Source organism: Silene latifolia, chromosome 11 (assembly GCF_048544455.1).
Source record: "Silene latifolia isolate original U9 population chromosome 11, ASM4854445v1, whole genome shotgun sequence".
Taxonomy (NCBI): domain Eukaryota; kingdom Viridiplantae; phylum Streptophyta; class Magnoliopsida; order Caryophyllales; family Caryophyllaceae; genus Silene; species Silene latifolia.
The window spans coordinates 37,835,673-37,846,495 of NC_133536.1; the positions used below are offsets into that span (position 1 = coordinate 37,835,673).

General features: G+C 41.7%; 1 non-coding gene across 1 annotated transcript; it reads left to right on the forward strand.

The window, feature by feature from the left end:
• Nucleotides 1-10,716: 10,716 nt before the first annotated feature.
• LOC141615709 (small nucleolar RNA R71) lies at nucleotides 10,717-10,823 on the forward strand. The gene has a single exon (XR_012530113.1). It is a non-coding gene; the product is annotated as a small nucleolar RNA R71 (small nucleolar RNA).

Consider the following 10,823-nt stretch of genomic DNA (forward strand, 5'->3'; position numbering starts at 1 on the left):
AAATGGTATTACCCATTAGCCGTAGAAAATAACGAAGAGGGGGCAAGTGGACGGAAGTGCCCGTCCTCCTCGACCCGTAAGTGTCACCGATACAAGACCACATGGCCCGGTGAGTGTCGGAGGGGTCCGAGGTTCCGCCTCGAAGTAAAGACCCGAAAAAACCCGCAAAATCGGTAAGTGTCGAGAGAATAATTGACATTAAAAAGTCGAAAGGAAATGCGGGGGTTTGGTCGCATCGGCCTCAAAGGCCAGGAGTCAAAAGCGTAAGAGGAAAAGAATTCAAGGGTCATAACATAGTACGTGAACTCGGCCATGTCCACTAAACTGTCATACCCGTCCCATTTAGCGGGGACACGACCGACTCAGAAACACCTAGTTTCTCCAAAGTGTCTTTGTGGAGAAACCGGGTAGCTGTGATCTTTACACTCGAAACAAAGAAGGAAAATTTAGCGCGCTGAATAGGCTTGTCAAAGATAACTGCGGATAGTCGGGTAGACTATCCGTAGTGGATTCTATCATCGGGGCGGTCCTCGTTGCCGCTTAGGCGGCCTTTGGCTCGATTGTCCCTCTTGCATTGGCTCTTTTCCCTTTGTCATTGTTGTTACCTGCAAAACAGCCCATAAGCAACGAAAAACCCCTTAGCAATGTCAATATCCGAAACCCGAATCAAGATCAAACCTGGAAGCGAATTAGGGTTTCGAATAAATTGGGGGAAACGGCTTAAAACACGTCCTAACTGCTTATTTGCGTTGAAAAACAAGGGGGAAAGAGTAGACTAAGCAATTAAAGTACAAGGATGACAAGAAATCAAACCCTAGAATCGATTTCCCCAAATCGATTTTTCGTCTCAAGGGCACATTACTCGAAAATTTCGCATGGAACTTCAGCAAAACTCGAATAAAAGGCATAAAGATAAGATTAGAAACATACCTTGATGATTTCCTTGAAGATTAAAGCAAGAAAGGAAGAGAGTGAGACGGATTTGCAATTGAAAACGCGAAAAAGGGAGAGGAAATAGGGTTTGATCTTTTCTGATTTTGGGAAAATGAAAGAATAAAAGAGTAAGGGATGAAGACTTCCCTTATTAGCTTCATTCTGAACCCGCGAAGTGGTCGATCGACCACTTTACTCGGTCGATCGACCAGATTACCTGCACAGTAGCTTCTGGACTCTCCTCGTCAGTCGATCGACTGAATGGACAGGTCGATCGACTGCAAACGCTGGCGTTTAGGTCATAATTAAATCGAAAATTCCTTTGCCATCATAATTTCCCGTCCTTTCCTCACTAAAATCAAGCACTACTCCTACGCACTTTGCATAAAATGAATTCCTGCAGAAATTATCAAAGGCGTACAATTTTCCCAAACCAAGAAATTGCAAAATGCATGAAATTAAACAAAAACTCAAAAGAAAGGCGAAATAAATAAATAAAACAAAACAAAACAAAATTCCTAAATTACAAAATAATTACAACCTGGGTTGCCTCCCGATTAAGCGGTTTTTAAGAGGTCCCGCACGACCTTGTTACCTCACTTTTCATCATCTGATAGCGGATCGAAGTACAAAACCTCGACCTTCCCAACATATGCATCTGATCCATGATAGTGCTTCACATATTGGCCATTTACCTTGAACCTTTCTCCAGCAGAGGTCTCCAATTCAACGATCCGAACTTTGTGACAAATTGTGACCGTATAGGGGCCGGTCCACCTGGATTTCAGCTTACCAGGAAATAAACGGATACGAGCGTTAAAAAGAAGTACCTTATCGCCGATATGGAACTCGCGCTTGATGATTCTCTTGTCGTGCCAGCGCTTTGATTTCTCCTTGTAGATCCTTGCATTGTCATAGGCCAGCAGCCTAAATTCCTCTAGCTCATTCAGCTGTGTCATGCGTTTCTCACTAGAGAGGTTAGGATCTAAATTCAAATCACAAATAACCCACCAAGACTTACGCTCTAACTCAACAGGTAAATGACATGTCTTACCATAAATCAATCGGTATGGTGACATCCCGATTGGCGTTTTAAACGCAGTTCTATAAGCCCATAAGACATCAGCTAACTTAAGACTCCAATCTTTCCGTGATTTAGAAACAACTTTAGCTAAGACTTCTTTCAATTCTCTGTTAGAAACCTCAACCTGACCACTAGTTTGGGGATGATACCCCAAACCTCTACGATGTTGGACACCGAATTTAGTCAATAAAGCACTAAGTTGTTTCTCTTTAAAATGCATTCCCCCATCGCTAATGACAACCCGAGGGACACCAAAACGAGGGAAAATGATCTTTTTAAACAGTTTAATCACGGCCTTTGCATCGCAATGGGGGGTAGCAATAGCTTCCACCCATTTGGATACATAATCTACAGCTACGAGGATATATTTATTACCTTGACTGCTCGGAAAAGGTCCTTGATAATCAATGCCCAAGACATCGAAAATATCAACCTCAAGAATGCCTACCTGAGGCATCTCATGTCTCTTGGAGATATTCCCCGATCTTTGACAAGCAACGCACTCAGCAACAAAACTGCGACAATCTGCATGTAAAGTAGGCTAATAGAAACCAGATTGGAGTACCTTAGCTACGGTCCTGGACGGACCGTCATGACCACCATAGGCAGAAGAGTGGCAAGCCTCTAGGATATCCTTCACCTCCCACTGAGGTACGCATCTCCGGATGAGACCGTCTGCGCATTCCTTGAAAACATAAGGATCATCCCAAAAATATTGTCTAGCATCATAGGCAAACCGCTTCTTCTGCTGCCATGAAAGCTCGGGTGGTATCCTACCATCACAAAGAAAAGTTAGCAAAATCAGAAACCACGGAGGTGGATAAGACCCTGAAGTAGTAATAGCCAACAAACTCTCATCGGAAAAAGAATCATTAATAGGCAACAAATCCTCCCTTTCTGTTCACCGCAGACGAGATAGGTGGTCAGCTACCACATTCTCTGCTCCTTTCTTATCTCTGATCTCCAAATCAAACTCCTGCAAAAGGAGTATCCACCTCAAAAGCCTCGGCTTCGCATCTTTCTTAATAAAGAGAGTCTTCAACGCTGCATGATCAGTATAAACAATAACCTTAGAACCTAACAAATAAGATCGAAATTTGTCTAAGGCAAAAACAACAGCTAGAAACTCTTTCTCAGTGGTAAAATAGTTGACTTGAGCCTCATCCAGAGTTCGGCTCGCAGAGTATATGGCATTCAAAGCTTTATTCTTTCGCTGTCCCAGAACTGCACCGATCGCATAATCGCTGGCATCACACATGATCTCAAATGGGAGGTCCCAATCAGGCGGCTGAATGATTGGCGCAGAAACTAGGGCCTCCTTTAACCTGTTAAAAGCGACATGGCACTCATCAGTAAATTCAAAGACAAAGATCCTTAAGGAGCAATTGTGTAAGTGGTTTAGCAATTTTTGAAAAATCCTTAATGAAACGCCGGTAAAAACCAGCGTGACCAAGGAAACTCCTCACTCCTTTAACATTCACGGGAGGAGGTAATTGCTCAATCACTTGCACCTTTGCCTTGTCAGCATGTATACCTTTATCGAAATCGATGCCCTAACACAACTCCCTCATTGACCATAAACCGACACTTTTCCCGATTTAAAACATGATTAACATCTATACAACGCTGCATGACTTTATCAAGGTTAGCTAAACAACGATCAAAGTCACTGCCATAAACTGAGAAATCATCCATGAATACTTCCATAATATTCTCTATATAATCAGAAAAAATCCCCATCATGCACCTCTGAAAGGTAGCAGGGGCGTTACACAATCCGAAAGGCATTCTACGATACGCAAAAACACCCTGTGGACAGGTAAAAGTAGTCTTACTCTGATCGTCCGGATGAATAGGGATATGAAAGAACCCCGAATATCCGTCTAGAAAACAGAAAAATTTGTTAGAAGCAAGTCTTTCAGTCATTTGGTCAACAAAAGGGAGGGGGAAATGGTCTTTCTTGGTGGCGGCATTCAACTGTCTATAATCAATGCACATCCGCCACCCTGTCACTACTCGAGTTGGTATTAATTCATTTTTATCATTTTTAACCACGGTAGTCCCTCCTTTCTTCGGGACCACCTGAACTGGGCTAACCCACTTGGAGTTGCCAACTGTATAAATAATACCTGCATCAAGTAGTTTCATCACCTCAGCCATAACAACTTCCTGCATCTTCGGGTTCAAATTGCGTTGACCACATCGTAAGGCTTGTGGCCCTCTTCCACTCTATCCTATGCATACAAACATCGGGGGCGATGCCCTTAATGTCATCCAGAGAGTAACCCAAAGCCTTCCTGTTTTTCTTAAGTACACACATCAAAGCAGACAGCTGGTCATCATTGAGCTTAGAGCTAACAATAGCTAGGTACTGCTCCGTATCATCTAGAAAAACATACTTAAGATTAGGAGGAAGTGGCTTACGCTCCGGTACCTTTACCTCTACAGCATAGACAGAATCAGCTTCAATGGTGTAGCAAGTGTTCACCAAGTTATCGTTGGCCAGGCTTAAAAGCATCTCATCTTCTTCTTCATTGAGCTCGTAGCTCTCCATTGAGGCAACCAAAGCATCGGCTCCTCAAAGATTCTCCACTCAGTATTACTGCACACTCATCTAAATGGGTTAGATTGGCTAAGGGATCCTTGGCTAAGGATTCCCTCCAATTACAAGTAACAACCCTGTCAACAATATCAATGGAATAACACGTATCCTCATCGGCGAGTTCGATTGCCTTGTGAGCAAGATCAACTCAATGGTGTCATCCCCTACCTCTAAGGTGATGGTTCAGCGTTTGACATCTATCACAAATTTCCATTTGTATGTAAGAACGGTCTGCCTAAAATAATAGGTATCTGACTGTCCTCTACAATGTCCAAAACAACGAAATCGACAGGAATAAAAAACTTACCCACTCGAACGGGTACATCCTCTAGAACACCTATAGGTCTCTGAGTCGATCTATTTGCCATTTGAACGGTAATATCGGTCACCTTAAGTCTACCAATGTTTAACCTTTCGCAAACAGAATACGGCATGACACTAACACTGGCCCCTAAGTCACAGAGGGCCTTTCCAATTACGTGGTTACCTATAGTGCAAGGAATTGAAAAACTACCCGGGTCCTTTAATTTAGGTGGCACATTAACTTGTGAAAGAGCATTACATTCCTCCACAAACGCAACATTACCATCATCACGAAAATTTCTCTTACGATTCAAAATATCTTTCATAAATTTAGCGTAAGAGGGTACCTAGGTAATTAAATCAGTGAAAGGAACCGTTACCTCGAGATTCGGACCATCTCCGAAACTTACCAAACTTACGCTCCAGGCTTGGTAGCCTTCAAACGCTCCGGATACGGGACTGCAACACTGGCCGTAGGATCAGTAACCTTTGGCTTCCGTAGGTTTAAAACCCCCATCAAATCATCAATGAGTGATGAATCATGCAAACTAGTTGACGGATTTGCATCCTGCTCTGGAGATCCAGTCGATCGATCGGTATGGGTGGTCGATCGACCAAGTAGGGGCGTGAAAGTTCTGTCCAGAATTAACGTCATAAGGTATCTCAGTCGATCGACTGAGGATGTTGGTCGATCGACTGGATGTGCTAGGTGTGAATAGTTTCTGACCAGAAACTATTTTGTCTGACAATTCAGTCGATCGACTGGGAATGTTGGTCGATCGACCAACAGTACTGGCATTCAGACTCGTTTTTGCATCAGAATTCAAACGAGCTTCTTCATCATTTCCCGAGTCTTCCTTTGGCTTGTCGGGACTTTCATAAGAAAGGCCACTTCTGAGATTGATGGCATTGATCGTCTCAACCGGCCCTTCACATTTGTTTGAAGAATTAGCGGCTTGCTTAGCCTCCATATTCTCCAATTGTTTCACAAAATTCCGTGAGGACTCAATCCCGGCTGCTTCCATATTCGCCACTTGAACCAAAAGGAGTTGGACCATCTCTCTTAACTTCTCGATCTCATCTGAGTTTTGAACAGGAATTTCGACTTTCTCCTTGGAAGCTTCAGAAGTCTCGAGCTTCTCGAGACGGGTAGAAATGGAAGTCATAAGTGTCACAACAGCAGTCATTTCTTCACTTTGCTTTCGTGACTTTCCACGTGAACTTCCAAACTCAGCTTTATGGACTGCCATCTCCTCAATGGTGTTCCAACCTTTACTTTGACCGGTATTATTTTGGAACCTACCATTAGCAGCTGCATCCAAAATGACCTTGTAATCATCATATAGAGCATTGTAAAATAGGTTGCAAAGATACCATTGCTGGAAACCATGATGAGGGACAGCTCGGACCAAACGTTTGAAACGTCCCCATGCTTCACAAAAATCTTCGTCGGCACCTTGCTGAAAACTCGTCATTTTACCCTTCAAGGCATCAGTCTTTGAAAGCGGGAAGTACTTCTTGTAGAAGGCTAGTGCTAAAGACGTCCAATCAGTGACTCCAGCTGCTACTCTATCAAGGTAGCGGTACCAATCTCGCGCCGAATCCTTCAAGGAGTATAAGAACATAAACCCATTTTCTTCATCTTGAGTTACCCCCTCCGGTATAGGTATTGAACAGCAATAGTCCGTGAAAATTTCCATATGTTTCAAGGGGTCTTCATCCGGCAGACCCGCGAACTGATTCCGTTCCACTAAATCAATATAAGAGGAACGAAACTCGAATTTACCGGTAGTAGGGGTAGGTAACTGGCGCCCCTTTGGAAGGTGGTGCTCCATTGGCTGAAAATTATCGTATATCGTAGCCATAACTTCCAAAGTGAGAGTACTCAAGTCTTCCTCTCAAAAACCTATCTTCTAACTGTGCAAAAGCAAAACTAGAAGCAAAGGTGAGCAACGGCCTCAAGGAACAAAAGTTCCTTGAGACAAGAAAAATAAACTAAAATAAAGCAAACAGAATTACACCGTCTCCCCGGCAACGGCGCCAAAATTTGATACCGTCGTTTAGTACCAAAATTAAATTTATAATTCCAAACTAAAACTATAGCTAGTGATAGTAAGGGTCGAACCACAGAGAGACAAGGTTGATTTTGTTTGCTATTTTTCAGTCTATAAAGTAACAATTAATTGGGGGTTTTGAAATTGATTGATTAACTGGCTAATTGCTAAAATGAATATTCTTAACAAGATAAAAAGAGGATCGGGAATTTCGGTTCACCATGGCAAATAACAGGTCAGTCAAGTAGCAGAGGTCTCATAATACGGTCTCAGGGAAAATAGGCTAGTCTTTCGATCAAAGCTCAAATAACCTCACGGTCTAATAATTCCCTAGAATTTATCAAAGCTTTCACTCAAGAGAAATTCTAAATCTAACGATAAATCAAATTACCAATCTTTCAATCTAGCAAAGGAATCTATCAAAAGATAACAAGACCAATACGGAAGAACTCATGCTACACAACAATCCTAATTTCACACCATGGCTCACCTTATTCCCAATCAAAGGAATTACCTACGCATAATCATAACTACACTAATTGCGAAATTAATAAATAAGAACAAATTCAACATGATGGAATCTAACTAGAACAAAGGGGAGAAATTCAATTGCTGAAATTAATTGATGAAACAAGAATCCAAATAACAAGGAAAAATAAGAAAGAGGAAGAATTGCATAAAAAGCTTACTAATTGAATATCAAGAACAAAGCATTCGAATCGAAGGTTTCCGTCTCAAGCTAGATCTGAAAACTCAGTTTTTTCCAGAATGAAAGCATAACCTAAAAGTTGCTGCGTTCTACTGATAAAAAGATACCCAAAGTTAATTACAAGTTGGGCTTTTAAAAGTCTAACACGGAGAAATAATTATCAGCTCGAAATCAGGTCGATCGACAGGCCAGAGTGGTCGATCGACTGAGTATGCGGAACAGTAGCTTCTGACTGAGCTCCAGTGGTCGATCGACTGAAAATCATTGTCGATCGACTGAAAATGCTGAGCAGTGGCTCCTTGTTGCTTCCAATCAACTCTTCACTCCTTTGCACGCAACCCAAGGTGAGTGAATACGACCCTCCTTCTTCTTGGCTTCCTTAAACTTGCTTCCGGAGGACGAACTCGGCTTGATTTAGCCTACTTCCACGCATTCCTACAATAAATCATAGAAAATGCAAAGTAAACCGTTTCGGGAGAAATAGCAGCCTTAAGCTACCAATTATGCATAGAAATACATGCCAAAACCACAGATAAAGTGTATAGAAAATGCACGTATCAAAGAGTGTGTCTCGAAAATATATTGACCACATAAAGGATATGTATGAGGGGGCTAGTGCAAGTGTTCGCACTAATGTTGGGAGAACGAAAGAATTTCCCATTACCATCGGGGTGCATCAAGGTTCCGCACTTAGTCCTTTTCTCTTTGACATAGTTATGGATGAGTTGACTAGGGATATTCAGGACGACATCCCTTGGTGTATGATGTTTGCTGATGATATTGTGTTGATTGATGAGACGAATGAGGGGGTGGAGAGAAAGTTGGAATTGTGGAGGCAAACTTTAGAGACTCGTGGGTTTAGGTTGAGCAGGAGTAAGACAGAGTATTTGAGGTGTCCGTTCACTAAAGTGGTGGGGTTGAGATTGACAGAGGCGGGGAGTATTAGTTTTGATGGGAATGTTGTTGAGGGGTCAGATTTTTTCAGATATCTAGGATCTATTATTCAAAAAGATGGGGAGTTAGACAGAGATGTGGCTCACAAAATTAAAGCGGGATGGTTGAAATGGAAGGGTGCTTCGGGGTGTTTATGCGATAAAGATACGCCCCAAAGATTAAAGGGAAAATTTTATCGCACGACAATTAGGCCTGCTTTACTTTACGGTTCCGAGTGTTGGGCCCTGAAACATTGTCACATTCAAAAGATGAGTGTGGCGGAGATGCGTATGTTGAGATGGATGTGCGGACATACAAGGAAAGATCGATTAAGGAATGAGGTGATTAGGGAAAAGGTAAAAGTGGCGCCAATAGAGGACAAGATGATGGTAAACCGACTAAGATGGATTGGTCATGTGAGAAGGAGACCTATGGACGCACTAGTTAGGAGGTTGGAGACTTGGAGAACAGAAAAGGTCCCTAGAGGTAGAGGAAGACCGAGGTAGACATGGTTGAGAGAGATAGAGCACGATATGAGATTTCTGGGGCTTGAGGAGAGTATGGTGACAGAGAGGGCACAATGGAGGGAAATGATACATATGGATTTTTAGTATTTGATGTTTTTTTTTTGACATATTTAGTGTTTTTATTTAATTTTAAAAAATTAAATTATTTGTTCTTCTCTCCTTTATTACACTTTTTTACCAACCACTTTCTTATATATTTTATTTGGTTTACTTTTAAGGAGTTCCCCTTAATTCTAATTCGGTTTTCAAAATCGTTTTAATCCTTTCTCTCGATTTAAATTTTAAGTTTTTATAAAAGAAACCCGGAATTCGATTTTAAAACCTCTAAGTTTACCTTGACTTTCCATTACATTTTCGCTCTCCCTTTTGTTTTCCATTTTTCCTTTTCTATTCGCATTTTGAGGTGTGCGTTCACCCATGGACGGTTCTAAAGGATGATTCATGTCACCCGACCCCAAATCATTTTGGGATTAAGGCTCTGATGTTGTTGTTGTTGTTGTCATAAAACTTAGGCTTAGCTTGACGACTCGGGAATGGAAGTCTAATCACAATAGGCTCCTTCTCTTTAGCCTTCTCTTCATTCTTCTTTGAAACTCCTTGAATGGTGGGTTCTTCTTCTCTAGAGTTTTTCACAACTCGTTCTTTGTCACTAGTCTCCACAACGTCATTCTCAACTTGCTTCTTTGGCCCTTCATAGCTTGTACCACTCCTCAAGTGGATGACACTCGCCGATTCATGTCTTGGGGGATTACTTTGAGGTGGTAATTGTCCCTTTTGTCTTTGAGAGCTAGAAGATGCTAATTGAGTCATTTGGGTTTCCAACATTTTTGTGTGGGCTAGGATGTTGTTTATGGTGATGTCTTTTGCTTGACTATCTTTTTGAATTTGAGTGAAAAATTCTTGTTGGTTCTTTTGCATTTGGAGAACCGCTTTTTGAACATCAAAACCTTGGTCATTTGATTGGTTGTATGGAGTTTGATTTTGGTAACCTTAGTTTTGGTTGTAAAAGGGTCTTTGATTTTGGTTTCTCATTGGAGGTGGGGTGTATGTTGGTTGAGGGTTTTGAACATTTTGGCTTTTGTATGAGAGGTTTGGATGGAATTTGGTGTTTTCATTGTGATAGTTGGAATAAGGGTTACAACTCTTGTATGCTTGGAAAGTATTTACTTGTTCCCCTACATTCACTTTGGTCATGTCCCAAAGTTCCACAACTCTCACATACTCCACTTGGAATTGATGAAGATGCCATCATGGCATTAACATGCTGCTTAGGTGATTTGGAGGCTTCTTCAAGCTTAGCCATAGCCTTCTCAAATTTCAAATTGATGGTATCAATATGAGCACTAAGTTGAGCACCCAATTGAGTAATAGAGTCCACTTCATGCTTTCCTCCTCTAGTAGCCTTCCGAGATATACTATATTGTGAGTTATGGACCGCCATTTCCTTAATCTTGTTCCATGTTTGATTATCGTCAACTTCGATGAACATACCATTTGATCCCATGTTGAGAATATTTTGGGAGTCTTCATAAAGACCATTCCAAAATTGTTGTACCAAGAACCACTCGCTAAGTCCGTGATAAGGACATGAGCGACAAGTTCCTTTGAATCGCTCCCAAGCCTCATACAAAGATTCTTCGTCCCTTTGTTTGAACCCCGAGATTTGGGCTCTTAGTAT